Source organism: Anas acuta, chromosome 2 (genome assembly GCF_963932015.1).
Source record: "Anas acuta chromosome 2, bAnaAcu1.1, whole genome shotgun sequence".
Taxonomy (NCBI): domain Eukaryota; kingdom Metazoa; phylum Chordata; class Aves; order Anseriformes; family Anatidae; genus Anas; species Anas acuta.
The window spans coordinates 16,211,873-16,220,954 of record NC_088980.1 but is presented as its reverse complement, the minus strand read 5'-3'; the positions used below and the strand labels follow the sequence as shown (position 1 = coordinate 16,220,954).

Here is a 9,082-nt window from a genome sequence, read left to right as displayed (position 1 = left end):
ATTTTTGGATATAAATTCTTCATACCAGGACAATATCCAAGATGCTGATTTATTTGTAAAACTTCATACAAATGATTAAATATTAGATAAACACAGTTTTCTCTGAACTGGCTTATAAATAGACGCCTCAGTTACTGCTCTGCATTCCAGGCCGCAGGGGCATGGATCTCATTAGGCAGCCTTACAAAGCCTATATGGACAGCCTTGTTAGGAAAGGGGATGCCATGGAACTCTTCTTGATTTCACTTGAGCTGAAGGACTTTTTAACAATGTATTTTTGAGGAATAATTTTTTTTTTTAAAAAAAAAAAAAAGGAAGTTTTAAGATGTATTTGAAAGTGAGAGAATATGAAAGAGAGAAAGCAAGAAAGGAAGAAAGGAAAGAGGATTAATAAGTATTCACCTTTTATTACCATATGTAATTGATGAGCAACAAATTTAACAACACAAGCATTACGGAAACAGATTCTGGGAGCACTACCACGAATATAAGTCACACTCGGGCCTCTTCTGATCCTAGCACAATTAACAAGTCGGAAAACTTCCCTTGACTTAGCAGAAAAGTGGAAGAAGGAGGCATGGACTTCCCCACTTTTGTGGGTTGCATATACCATCTCAGAAGGTAGGAAGCCTGTCCTTGTCCATAGACTCTTTCAACAGAATATGAACAATTCCTGTTGTTTTGAAATCTTTCTCCTGCTTTTGCACCCAGAAGACCACAGCCCGGCCTGAAGCTCCTTTTTTGAGGAGAGCTGCACAAACAAAGATAAGAACAGGCCTAATCTTGTGCCAAAATGATCTGCAGCAACGAACTAGGACATGGTTACAGCCATATTTATTGGCATTCCAGCACTATGACTCACGTGGAATTAGCTCTAGAAGTGGAACAATGTGAGCTGAAGAGGTTTACAGTTGAGGGATAAACAGACAAAGGAGATGGATTGAGGATCCAACCTGCAAGAGATCACATTTAGGAGAGAATTGGCATGGTATAACTTCTGAGTTGCTGCGGTTTTGTTTTTCTTTCTCTCTTTTTGTTTCTCTCTCTCTCTCTTTTTTTTTTTTTTCAATCCCCCAGCTCTGAAAATGAGGTTTTTAGTCAGTGAAGCCAACTTTAAAGAGCTAACTTTTAAGAGTTAAATTTGTAAAAGCAGTGTACCCTGCCTTTGTGCAAGATAGATGAGTGAACTTCCCTTTTTAACTTGCCAGTATGTCAAAGTGTTAAACTTTCAGTTTCTAAAATGAAGCAAAAAATGAGGCCATGAATTAGGTTTCGTCCTAGAGGATTTTATCAGAATTTTAGTCAGAGCCCACCACTGCATTCACAAGATCCTCTAAAATCATGCTCAGATAATCTCTGAGCATGGGATCTGCTTGCCTTATTGGTGCAGTTGATTAAAACCCATGTTTTCATGTAAGAAAGCTTCTGGCCCACCTGTTTTATTGTTAGGGTCCATTTAAAGTCTTGGGAGCAAGACACTGTGTTTTGAGAGTCCTGCGGTAACTTCCCACATTTCCCTGAGTTTGTATTCCCAGCGAATGTATCCCTCATCTCCTTTCACCTCCTACCAGCTGGAAGCTACTGGCAAGTTTGTATAAATGCAGCCACTGTTTTACACTCTGCCTTAAGTGGCTTGCTTCATTTCTTCAGGATTCAGCTCATTACAGTTAGACGGTGCTAGAAACTGGTGTCTTGGTGTGCTGCTAATGGGGCCGAGCACCAGTGAGCTGTTGGTGCAAGTGCAGGAACAGACCTGCAGCATCTGAAATCTGGATCAGGCCTTGGAGAAGGTGGCTATAGGGCTACAGCCCTTGGGTCTATCTGGGTAGGGCAGATAAAAGATCTCAGAGAAGAGATCTTTTAGTTGTTACAGGGTAAAGTGCAGCATTAATATAGATGTTGTGAAGAACAGTGCATTAAATGGGATTGTGTTACTTCACTTGATGGTGGGAACCATTTCACTTCTTGGAGGTCCCATTCTTTCCTCTCCATGCACCACCACTGGGTGTGATCCAGACTGGCTTCCAAGTGGGAGAAGGAAAGGAAACCCACAATTATTGATTTGCTCTGCCAAAGTTTGAACAGATTCCTTCTAAAATAAATGAAAACTTGTTCAACTGGCCTGGAAAACACAAATGCATGTGAAGTTCTGTACTGCCCTCTGTCACTGTCACACTGGGAGTTTGTTACAGAGTGAGACAGATCAGCGTTGTCCCAAGCAGCCTGAATTATAAATCCTGAAGGCTGTATTACACCAAAAAAATATCCCTAGGTGATGGTAAGAGTTGGTCTCTGTTTCACCTAGGCAGGGGGCATCAGCCTCCCCAGCTCAGCATCTCATTAATTTTTGAGGGGATTTCTTTCTGACTCTGCCCAGTTCCCAGCTGGTGGGTGACACTTCAGGATATGTAATGAAGGAGAAACTGAAGGCAGTTGATCAGAATCTGAGGTAGAGCAAAATTCCTGTCACCTTGCATGTAATTTGCAGTCTTTTCCACTCCCAGTCTGGCTGGTGAATTAGTAGGTGATGAAAAATATCCTTCTCACAAAGACATGATCTAGTGGTGGAAGGTCTGCCACCACTAGGTAATGTGCTGCTTTTCCAGATGCACTTCCACCCAAAAAGAATTTAAATTCACTGTTGGAAGCTGTTCCTGGTCTGACCATACCATGTAAGCTTCTTAATCTTTTATGAAGGCACCAAACCTCAAATACCTCAAATGATATTGTGCCTCTGGGCTAACAGCAACTTCTGTACATGGGAGCAGCTGAAAGGTGGTTACAATCTTTGCCATTTTTGTTAATCCTTTCAGATTAGGACTCAGCATAGCTTGGTAAATTTGACTTTGCTCTAGCTTGTGAAAGCAAAGTAGCATACCCACTGTGTCTTGAAGAGTGATCTATGAAATAACTTACATACAGTCCACTTACTGTGATCAGACACAATGCAAAAGGGAACTTGCCACAGTGGTAAGGCACAGAAAATGCCTCGAAGAGTTGAGAAGAAGTAATAGTTTCTGCTGCAGCCAGTCCACGCTCACAAGGGCACATCCATAAGCAAAAGTGCCCCCGTTACACTGATGCTGCCGAGAAGTAGGTGTTTCTGGCTTTGTGGGGTCCTCAGACACCACCTTCTAAAAGCAATCAAAAGGTTGGACATTATTGGTGTGGAACTTATGAGAAGGACTGAGAACAGCAGAAGGTGAGATATTTTTCCTTCTATCTCCAGGTGTATACTGGCTGAAAGAGCTAAGTAGGAAAAGCACAGGAGTATGGCTGATGTGTTTGAAGACAGGTGCAAACTATGAAGGAGCAAACGAGCTAATGGCTACAGTGAAAACATTTAAAACCTCATTTAACGTGAACATTTTTCTCTTATCAAAGACATGGAGAGATTCCAGAAGCAATTCACTGAAGAAAATTACCCCATCCAGAAGAAATATCCTAGGATTTGACAAGTATCATCAGATGAGGATGTTTCTAGACACTGTTTTGGAGGTAGACAGTAACTACCTGAAATGAGTAAGTTGTTATTATTATATTTTTTTATACTTCCCATTACCTCCTTGGACCAGGATCAAAAATGCCAGAATATCACAAGAAAAGCTGGTCTTGCAGGGTTTTTGGCCAGTGCTTCAAGTCAGAGAGCTGGGAATTTTTGTGAGTGAAAGTTTCACTCATTCCTCATCTGTTGAGTTATGGGGATATATGTGAATGCCAAATAAACATTAACCTTCAGGTACTTGACCAAGCTCCAACTCTGAAAACTATGAAGACTACCTAAACCTTCTTCTGAGTATTCATTTTCTTTTAGTGGGGGGAGCATGTAGAGAAAAGATGCACGCCCCCCCCCAAGTGTATGCAACTGACACTAGTTTCAAGCCTCAAACTCTTTTACAACGCCCTTTGAAGAACGCTTAAAATAAGTCTCCAGTGCATCTGGATAGGTTAGAAACCAGGACAGTTCAAAACATTCCTTCCTGTTCTGTTTCTAATAAGCTGTACTTTGGAATAACAATTAATTCAGTGCCGTGATTAGGTAATCTATGGAATCAGTGTATCATTGCATTTTTGTTTGAACCATGACTGCAGGGAAACAAACCTTCATGGGCCAGGCCATAAGCCAGCTACCTGGCTTTAGGAAGAAACGTGCCTTGGGCTGGCTAACCTTAAAGCCCATACTTACACGGTTGCTTGCACACTTTTCTGAAACATCTGGTATTAACCACTGTCAGAGGAGAAACGAAATACTGTGGGTCATTAATCAACTGTGGAAAGCACAATGTGATTAAGGTGCAAATGTTTCTCGTGCTAGGTCAGTTTTGTGACTACATTTTAAAAACTGAAAGACTCTCTCAAGTTCTGCAAAGCTCCTTCCCTTTTTCCAGAGAGATGCAGGGAAGGCCAAACAGATCCTGCCAGAGCTGCGCACTCCCCGTGCCAGCAAAGCCCTCTTCTCTTCCCCCATCTCTGGTTCTCTGTCCACCTTGTTCCTCGGGTCTATCTTAGCTGTGGTAGCCAGCAGAATGAGAGCAGGGAGCTGATTTCTGAGAACAAGTATAGAAACTAAAATCTTCTGCTTCCTGTTCTTGGTTCTAACTTGATTTGCCATGTAATCTTGGGAAGCCCTTTAGGGAGAGATCCTCATTGTGGTAGGGTGTTAGGTGTGGGACAGCATTTCTGTTCAGCCTTCTCAGACCAGTTTATAGCCTCCATGTGAATGTGTTTTAATATTTGAAAAAATAAGTTCATAACAGGAATTTTACGGGGATTCAGAACCAAGGCCTGGTTATTTACACAACAAACACATGCAGGAGGTAAAGCAGAGAAGGGAAGCCTCTTGCCCAGGCACACACACTGTGGCTGTGGCAGAGAGATGGGAGTAAGCCTGATCTTCTGAAGTCAAAGTTAGTCCACAGCCTTACTTCCAGACTCCCAGAAAGTGTCTGCAAGTTAATGAACCAGCGAGCTGTTTGTGCATTCCTGTCGTCTTAGCTCTCGATCTTGATACTTTTCTTCTGTGTTAAAACAGCTTGACAGCTTGACAGACCCAGTCTTGAAGCTGGAAACCAAATGAAGTCAGTGGTTGTGAGCATTAGACAAATCTTACAACGCTCCCCTGTCACGACACAAAAAGGGAGCTGCCACTCACTGCTCGGGCAGCGCTGCCGTGCACATGGGTACAAATGACCAGTACCAGCGTACAAAGGTAAATGCCATCTAACGTGGCTTCGTCTGCAAGGTGCAGACTCGAGATAGCTGCCTTGCAGAGTGATACAGGCGCCGCTACTGACAAAATAGACGTGCATGTCCTGACAAAAGGATTGGTTTGTCTAAAAGCTGATGCCAGACTGCTTAATTGCCTTGGAGGCAAGGCTCTCAAAATCAGCAGAAATTCAAGCCATACCTGGATTAATAATGCAAATATGAAGGAATCACAACCCCCCTTTGGGGTTTAAAGCTCTCTGAAGCAGCAGTCTGGACTGAGTACGGACTTGCTGAAGTACTGGAGAGTAAATCCCAGGACAGCTCTTGCATGCTATGGCAGAATCCTAAAAAAAAAACCTCTGCCTAAGGGCAGATCAAGAGTGAGGTTGTGTTAGGAAGTTCCTGGAGGATGGCTCTCACCTGGCTGTACCAGGAGGGGAGTATGGAGCTGTCCCTGTGGCACTTCTCAGCTCTGTGCCCAGCTTAGTGAGGAAAACCTTGGACTAGGACCCCCATGCTTTCCTACAGGAGATCTCCCTTGCTGATTTAGGAAAGAAAAATATGAACTGTTATTCCACCCTTGGCAAAAAGGAGAAACTCCAGTATCAGGGCTGAGCAAGCTTCTGCCGTGCTTGTAGTCTACAGGCTTGCTTTTTGTTATGGTTCAGCTGCAGCCAAAGCACACCTGAGACTCTCAATTATTGTAATTAATATTATGGCAATGCCCCAAGCAGAAATTAGGTCCCCACTGAATGGTTTGCTGCCCTAATGCATACAAGGATGCAGTTCCTGGCCTTAATGGCTTGCAAGTTAAAAGGAGAAACAATGGTCATGTTTGTGGGATATAATAGCAGGGACAAATCGAGGGAGGGGGTGATGAGAGATGCATGGCTTGTTAGCTCCATTTCTTTCTGACTCGTTTGCTTTAATTATATTACATAAACCTGCATTCAGGGGACGTCAGGGGGAAAATATTGCTGAAACAGGAGACAGGAGGGAATATTGGAATAGGAGGAAAGATGGGGGCAATTATGGCCTGTGGTGCACTCAGAACTCTGAATGAGATGTGGAGAGAGGGAATAGAAAAGAGCAAAAAGCGAGCAAGAGGAAAAGCTGAGCTCACTCAGTCAACAGCAACAGGGCAGGAAACTGATGGCTTCTCTTTCTTCTGCTAGGAACTAGTTTCCTTTTTTTTAAAAAAAAAAAAAAAAACAAAAAACAAGCTGGGTACCAGTGCCTTTCTGATTTCCTTCTTCACACATTTGCTAGGAGGGACCTGTTCTGGCTCTTTTACTAGCCTGGGAAAAGGACTGGCCAGGGAACTGTGCAGCTTGCCTCCCCTGAGCAGCTCCCACAGAGCCCTGAGCCAGACTAACCTTGAGAGTGCTGTCAGAGCTGGTACAGGTGATTTTGGTGAAGGCCATCACAGATTACCTCTGGGCAGAGCAGCCAGGCCTTCTTCTAACCCAAAAGCCAAGCCAGCCTGAATAAGCCCAAATCTTTCCAAAATGAAGAGAAGAGAACCAGAGCACCAAAAAAAAAATAATAAAATAATAATAAAAAAATCTTTCTACCCAGTTCTTTAACTGCCCATCTTTGTTTTCCAGGCCCCAAAGCTCCTGCTGTCTCAAAGCCACAAGTGCTGCTGGCTCTTTTCTTCCATGATCAACACTTTGCTCCACTGCCTGATGCTTTAAATGTACTAGGGAATGCAGGCATGGTGCTAACATCGCAACTGCTGTTCGTGTATAGGCTCACTGCCCAGTCAAGACATACCTATCCTTCTCCAGGGACAACAATCCACTGCAAACCATCTTCAGAGAAGTATTCTTTTCATCTGCTTCTTTTTTCACCCTCCTAGGATTTCAAGGTATCCTTTCATCCTGAACAGGTGGCAAGCATCACTTGTTATTTTGCTCTGTACATCACTTTTACATAGCGAAGTTCATTTCCATGAGTCCATATGGTTTCCTAGCTACAGTTCCCTTTGTTAAGTGGCTATGAGACAGTTCCAGCTTCTTCCCAGAATATGGCTCAGCTGAGTGTCTGATGCTCCAGCTCAGAGTTTGAGTTTTGAAACCCTTTAGCAGTGTCCCTTTTTGAGATCCACTTGGTGGCTCTCACCACGCTGAATAACGCTTTACAAGGCTTAGTGTCAAACCACACAAAAGCATGCAAATAGCTTCCTAGTTTTATCGGGATTTTATTGACAAATGGTTTCCAGAACTTATTTCTGACCCTCGTCTTATAGCAAACAATGGTGCCTCCTTAAGCCAAAGTTTACCCTACATTAAGTATTGCCTGTAGCTACAAATCTAAAATAGGCAGATAAAAAAATAGAAATGAGCTAATTTGCCAGTGTTTCTGTATTTAAACTTTCCTCTCCTTTGAAGTAAATCCACAGGTATTTCATGATGCTGGCTTCCAGAGAACACAAGTATTTCCCCAGATAATTGTCCTTTGGAAACTTCTGCACTAACTCCTTTTTAAAACAAAACAGGCAGAGTGGCAAGACTATCAAGAGAAAGAAAGATCAGAAATGTTACAAGCTCAACAGCAAGGAACTAACAAAATCATGCAGGGCAAGAATTGAGGCTCCCAAATAAACCACTCACCAGAGCTGTAGCTGCTTTGTCTTTGTGGGTCATGTAAATCTGAAATGTTTGGGTTATAATGGACATCATGCACCTCAACAGCTCAATGCATACCTTGTAGGGTAGATACTAAGTTTGCTGCACACACACCGGAGCAGGAGAAAAGATCTGCCTTTGCACAGGGCACACAGGAAAATATTCTGGACACTGGCAGCCCAGCTAGCTACGTGCATTTGCCTATATAGTGGGATCTAAAATAGAATAATAATTATTATTGTAATTGCTCTACTATATTAACTCATAATACTATTTATCTTAATCATTTATGTTATAAATTGGTTTTGCCTTCTGGGCATAGGTCCGGGAGTCCCAGAGAAATGTGTGAAATTCTCAAGGTCTGCTTAGATAAGCAAGAGAGAATTACATAGCTGAGGAAATGTGGTCGGAAGCCAGGTTGGTTAAGAGATTGGTAACTTCCTCCTTGTGCCCACTGCCCCAGCAGTGACACCGGGTCTGACTGGAAGGGAAAGGACTCTTTCCCACTGCTCGCTGAATGGGCAGGAGTGCCGTGACACGACAAATCGACTTTCACTTCCTTCAACAAACAAGTCAAATCCCACTACACATAAAAACAACCCTGTACCTGGCAGGGGTTCTCTTCTCCCCTGCAGCTGGTGTTGCAGTTGGTGGTGGTGTTGCTTACAAAGATGAGATAAAAATACATCAGCCTTGCTGCAGGAAGCGCGTTGGCACTGTCTCAGCTTCAGACCATGGCCGGAGCTCACAGGGTCAGGGCAAGTCATTCAGCTCTCCCTCTCAGGAGCAAAACAGCAACCAGCAGGCAGCCAAGACCATCAGTCATCCCACAGGAGTGAGCACCCAGCCCTGGACTCTCCCAGAGGTGGGATTAAATTTCTCCCTGCTGCAGGGAGCGGGTAAAAGGTCCTGAGATGAACTCTCCAGCTTGCTCCTCGCTTCAGCTCATTAACTTACTTCATTCTGCATTCGATGCTCAATCTGGAGCTTGCACGTGCAAGAGAAAGTGATGGATAAGCCCGGAGCACAGGACCAGTTTCCTTTATGGTGTTTAAAACAGATCCCATGAACATGGAAGTAGGGCTGGGTTCCTTGGATGTTCTCTGATTTGAATGTGAAGTTAAGGGAAGAGTAACCTGCTGGTCCACATTGGTGCTGTTCTACTTAAGTCAAGGAAGAACCTGGTATTTTAATTCCAGTCATGTCTTCCAGCCTCTTAACCTTCTTAGTGGCCCTTTACTAAC

General features: G+C 43.4%; 1 long non-coding RNA gene across 1 annotated transcript; it reads left to right on the top strand.

Annotated features, from left to right (window-relative positions):
* The first annotated feature begins 3,262 nt into the window (after window positions 1-3,262).
* On the top strand, window positions 3,263-9,082 carry LOC137851662 (uncharacterized). Its single transcript, XR_011093334.1, has 3 exons — window positions 3,263-3,522; window positions 6,816-7,078; window positions 7,602-9,082. It is a non-coding gene; the product is annotated as an uncharacterized lncRNA (long non-coding RNA).